Source organism: Electrona antarctica, assembly GCF_951216825.1.
Source record: "Electrona antarctica genome assembly, chromosome: 11".
NCBI classification, from domain to species: Eukaryota; Metazoa; Chordata; class Actinopteri; order Myctophiformes; family Myctophidae; genus Electrona; species Electrona antarctica.
The window spans coordinates 41,990,623-41,997,017 of NC_136792.1; positions in this window are offsets into that span (position 1 = coordinate 41,990,623).

Sequence of the window (6,395 nt, forward strand, 5' to 3'; positions counted from 1 at the left end):
AAAACCATCAATATTCTGGGTGTGGATGCTTGGAGCTCAAAACCACCGTTTAAAAATGCAGATGTCTTATCTCTTCCTCTTCTGGGAGGCTTTAATCTACGGCTTTGAAATTGTAGTGCCTTTTATGACAAATCTGAGATCAGTGATGAACACGCAGAGGGCCTTTCATAAAATGGGTGACGCAGTCTCCACCATTGAGAACCTCGGAAATGAGCAATCGAGGGTGACTGTGCTGCTGCTGCTGCGCTGTAATTGCATCCACATGATTTGGGGCCCGTGGATTAAGCTGCCTGCATGGCTCATGCTTCACTGTTCCAACTGTCAGGCCTTAAGCCAGAGATGCACTCGACAGGGGGCTGAACTTTCTAAACTGATCTCCATGGGGATGCTTCTCCCCTTTATAGGATTGCATAATTATCAACAATCTTTGAGATTTTATTTTGAGACATAGGCTACTGTAGAAGCAACTGTGCAATTTTAACGAACTTGTGTGGTACACATATGGCATGTTAGAAACATGTTAAGGGCCACCCCCTTCCTCCCTCCCTCCCAAAGATAGGCTACCAATGAAATCAGCCTTCTTTTTCAAAACATACAAGGCTTGGCATGAATGCATTTTGCAGAGGGGGTATAAACAACAAAGCTCTTAGAAAAAAATGCCCTTCTAAATGTGTTGATTCTTAATTTCAACATGTCTAACTTTCCCCTAAGATTGCCAATGCCTTTTAACCGATCTGGTTACTGTGTAAACCTGTTATCTTTTCCTTAGAGTGTTCTGTCCTCTAGTGGAGAAGATACAGAACTGTGATAGAAATGTCCTCCCAGAGTAAAACAGTAATTTTGTTTTCATTTTAAATCGTAAAAGGTGGTTTAGTGATTATCATTTTGTTAAAATTAGTGTTAAATAGCTTTCCGATAGTGATCATTGCTAGTATGCGTGTTTGTAACAAGTGTATCCCCATCTCGCCACCTATTAAATAAACAGAACGTACATTTTCAGGTCGAGTTTGCAATTTTCATCAGAGAATCAAAATCAGTTTTATGTGTCACATCACAGGTTTACAGGTGTAAAGCTGTGGGTGAAATTATTTTCCTTGTGTGTGCTCTATCAATTTGTAGTATTCTATGAGAAGAGAGGTAGAGTCAGATAAAAGGGAATAGAAAAATGGTTAAATTGAACAAATATAAAGATGGGTAATATAGTATAGGCTATAGGCCATAGCAGTGGTGGCCATGTTGTGGTTCCACAAAGATTTGTTTTCCCCAAAGATTCCCAAAGTTATTTCAAGCCTAGAATCAAGCCACACGGGGTTTTCTTTTTCACAGAATCAAATGTTTTATGGTCATGATTCACCAGGACCCTGGCCTGGATGGCTTGATTATAGGCTTAAAATTTATATATTTATGGAATCTCTATGGGGAAAATGCATTGCCTTAAAAATGGCCGCCACTGCTATGCCCTCTATACAGAGGGAGAACAGGTATACACATTATATTATAGAAGAGTAGCGTCATATACAGTATGCAGGTTTGTTCTTTTTTCTTTTTTGAGTGGTGCAACCGAACCACTCCAAGGAACAGCAATGTCCGTGTTCACCACCTATGTGACTCGTGTTAACCTATGTGACTCGTGTTAATGTGTGTGACTCATGTGTGACTCATGAGTACCAGTAGGGGCGCTGTTGTGGCAGAAACAGAGACAGAGAGATGCACTGTTGCCTGCTAATGAGAGAGAGAGAGAGGGGGGGGTGATTTGCACCACTCAGTTCACACGGGTGTGATTTAAAAAAAGAAGGAAAACAAAAAGTATAGCAGCAGTATAGGCCTACAGCATTTCTTAAGGTGCTGTATACCTTCTGTATGTTTATTCACACCACTACTGTAGTTTTACTTTTAGAGTTTAACACTTAAGCTGTTAAACTTCGGTTTTGTCCATATGGGGCATAATAGCCTCGACTGGGTATAGAGCCAGCCAGGCACTGTTTGGATCTGTAGTATAAGATCACTTCCTGTGTGATTCACAGATGTGCTTCCATATCCTGAGATCTTTGTATAAGCTGCTGAACCGCAGGCCCACAGGCCATGGAGGGTTTGGTTGGGTTTCTGAGTAGACCTTTTTAGTACAACCTTTGTCGGTCTTGCACCCAATTCAGAAGCATGGCTGTGCATAAACATATTTTTCATTTTGGGCTTGTAATTGTGACTGCAGGTCACATTTACTATGAAATGTGTCCGTCAGTCAGTCAGTGTATCACTCAAAATCCCCATACATGGCTTGGGGAAAGCCCCCATATATGGTGCCCAGGTCTCGTGCCATCACGTGACATCATCAGTGATGTAGATCCCTGATGTCATAGTAAATGTGACCTGCTGTCACAATTAAGCCCATATATGGAGATCCCTGACGTCATCAATATTGGCCAGCAACTCTACATCTGACCTCAAACCTCCAACCCTTAGATCTCCATATATGGATATGTCAGAACCTGTTCTGACATTCCATATGTTGATCCTTCCCCATCCATCCTTCCTCTTCGATGTCTCCCTTTTGACTGATACCTGTCCTTTCAAACTCTAGACGGGCCTACCCCAAAGTTATTAGAGCAGGCGCGCCCGGCAGCCGGTGAAAACTAGAGTTCTCAACAGGCCCGAAAATTAAGGCCCGGCCCTACCTGGGCCCTCATCAAACCCTGTACACTCAAGATACTGCCACGCGTGCACGCGACCGCCAACACTGCAGGCTTGGCACATACAGATAGGCTATTTCCGTTCTCTGGCATACTAAAGTCCACCACTGTGCAGCTATAGGCTTATGTATCTCTGTTCCATTAGCTGTGGAGATATCCAATACACCATGAATCAATACGTTCTTGTAATGGTCTGATAAGTATCAGTTTTGCCATTTTTTCTACCATTGTCACTTGGGATCCTGTGTCCTTCAACACTTTAGTGCGAACCCCTACAATACATTGCATTCTCTCCCTCAAACACAAACAAATGAGACATTACTACATTAAATTAGTTTTTTGTTTCTTGAAATGTATTAAACATAGCTGAGTGACACTTGGCAAATGTAGTAAAAAGAAATATCTTATGAGTGTAGGGATGTTGCTGGCAGCTGGCATGAGCAGCCAGACTGATGGGGAAGATCATTTTCAGCCGCCATCAGATTACTTTATGGCAGTAATAACGTTGAACATTAGATTTAGTCAGAAAGGTTGAAAATGTAATGGCCAATGATTGACATTGCCAACCATTTTACTTTCCACTGTAGACAGCAAGACAACATAATATAAAGCAGGTATCAAAAAGGAAAAGGCTGGGGGAAACAGATCCCTGTCTCCTTCATACGATGAAGATACTATACTGTCTAAAAAGCTTTTAAGATGATCCGTGTGCTCCAGATTCTTGATTCTGCAGTTTGCAGAATTACAGTACATTTCAAGCACAAACTCAATACAAAGGCTGTTAACTGTGAGTGGACGACCCAATTAAGCATTACACTTGTTTACAACATGGGTCCACCATGTTCAATTCATCAAAACATTTAGAGACGTACAAATAGACACTTCTATATAGACAAAGAACAGTACAGGAATTCATCATAATGGAGGTAAAAAGGGAAAAGAAACATATACAGTGAGGGGAAAAACTGTGGTCCCTATCCGAGAGGCACAGGATCTCATCCTTAAATTTGAGTTAACATAAAGCTGGTACTTTTACTGATCCAACCATGATATAATTTCTAATTCTGACTTGCATTGTCGAGCTGAGAAACTTGCACATCAAAGCAGTACAGTATCATATAATATGAAAATGGTGCTAGAATAACCTGATAACACCGCTCTAGTATCTTATAACCATACTTAAATAACACTTAAGCTGTGTAATCATATACTTGAGAATGCATTGGGCGTTTAAGTTAAATAACACCGAAACTACAAATCATTTCAAAGTAAAAAGTTCCAGCATGTGTCTCCACAGTAAGCTGAATTATAAAAAGTGTGAATGGAGTTTCTAGGTGAAAGTGCTTTTTTGACGTGCCAATATCTGCCATTGAGCCCCATTGTGAATTTCTCAAATTTGAAAGCACTATATTTCTAAAACTATGAAACATTTCAAAGATTTCTTTTCAGGCAAACATGTCCACCGTAAGATGAACCTAAATAGGTTTGAATGGGGTTTCTAGGTCCTACTAAGTATGTAGGACTAGTAGCATGCCAAAGTTTGTGCTATTGCCATTGAGAATGCATTGGGCGTTCCCTATTCCAAAGCCCCCCCAGGTACATTATATATTTAAATTATTTTCAGCAATGGTACACTTATTTTTTCAGTGGGTAGATCTTGTTGAGCTGGTCATTTTGAAAGTAGATCTCACGTCATAAATGTGTGGGCACCCCTGATATACAGTGTGTCTGCATGTAGTTTGTATCACATCTGTCTGTTGTCTGCTCTTGCCTAATTCAAGTTCGGAATCATCCATGACTCAAATAACTTCTTGCCGAAGATACATTTTTGGGTTGCCATTGCATAGCTAGCTTATTATGGCAAAATGTTTTCACAGCTGAGGACCTAAAATGCTGTGGACACTCCATTTCAACGGCTGTCTCCGGCTCTCCGCCATATAACAAGAAACTTGCTGTCTCGCATTACTGTAAATGGAGTGAGTCCCAAAATAGGGCACAAAACACTTCCATAAATAATACTATTTGATATGCTATCTTCTCTTTTCTACCATCTGTTTTGGTCTACTGGCTGATCAATCAACTCAGCTGAGAAGAGTGCAACAAAACAGACCACAGCTGTGACTGAGGCCTCTCTCCCCTTCAGTTGGTGAGCTCGCTGCCTGGTGTCACACGTGTTACTCATCAGTTCACCTTTTCCCTAGCGGAATCTGAAGCTGGAAGTAACTGGAATTCTCAGGACTATATAGGAGCCATGCAGCCAGCCTGCCATGCCACTGCCTATAGAGCAGCGGTGGGCAACTTTGACAATGGAGAGGGCCACTATATTTCAACACTCACTCCCTAGGGCCATATATTACGGTCGTCGCAAAAATAGCCGATCTACAAGCTCAAAACGCGTCACGCTGCGACGCGTTTTGAGCTTGTAGATCGGCTATTTTTGCTATATTCGAATTGAAATCTTGAATTTTTGCTATTTTTTTAATCAGAATCCTGAAAATTAATATTTTTATGTCATTTCAAATGCCTTTAATTATACTTGTGTTGAAGCATTGAGCTACTAATTTAGACTGAAGTAATTAAAGCGGGTCATGTTTGCATGTTGTGGAATTGTAATCAGCTGAAACCAATATTATATCAGAATTCTGACATTAACCTGAGGGCCGCATTAAGTGAAGGTGGGGGCCGCATGTGGCCCCCGGACCGCCAGTTGCCCACCCCTGCTATAGAGGGTATGCACATGCATAAAGTGAATGGTAAATCGAGTGGCAAAGTGACATGGCAAAGTGAGTTTAATGCCGCTTAGCGTCGTTTAATGCAATCAGATCAGACTTTCTGTGTGGATGTACGGGCTGTCAAGGCCAGAAAAGTGTTTTTTTTGCCACTCAGTAGGCGTTCCCGCATAACTTCCGGGCATGATGATGATGTCACGAGCATACCCTCTATTACCAGGCCATATGGCCAGACCTCACTGGTCAGCCCATGCTGACCACCACCACACCACTGAGCAATTCTTTTTCACCAGTCTGCACATCTCTGTGTCTTACTGTCTTGTGGCAATTCCCAATAGCCTTGCCACTTGTTCTGTTGTTATACTCTCTTCAGAAAGGGGTGTAAGCTCAAGCAGTGTCCAGTTTTTGGTCCCAACCATTTCCCTCTAACTACCTCTTATTTTTCTTATTCTTATTTTATAGTTTCATTAAAGGTTCAAGTATTAACCTTTAACCCGGACGGACCGGCGGAAGTTGTTGCTGTGTGTGTAGCAGCTAACAATAGCCACACCACTCTAGAGTTGATCGACAACAACGGGAGACAAGAATAAATCTATCGAGACTAGCGACTGGACCGCGGAGCGTCTTCAGAAAAAGACGGGATGATTTAGATTGCGAGTTATGAACGTTTTAAGATTTTCGTTTTCATCAGCTAAACAGAGGAGGGAGTTTTTCGATGACGTCTCACTCTTGCGCGTCACCAAGGATTGCGCAGGAGGCGCGCCTGGGCTATAGAGCCATGCGATCCGTTCTCGTATCAATAATCTTCGTCTTTTGGACAATACTTCGTCCTGGGCGTCGGGCGTTACTAATAGAAAGGACAAAGTACTTCGTCCTGGGCGTGGGAGTGTTAACTGAACTTGCATAATGGGCCATATTCTAACACACATACACGCACGCACGCACGCACGCACGCCCGCCCGCCCGCACGCACGCAAGC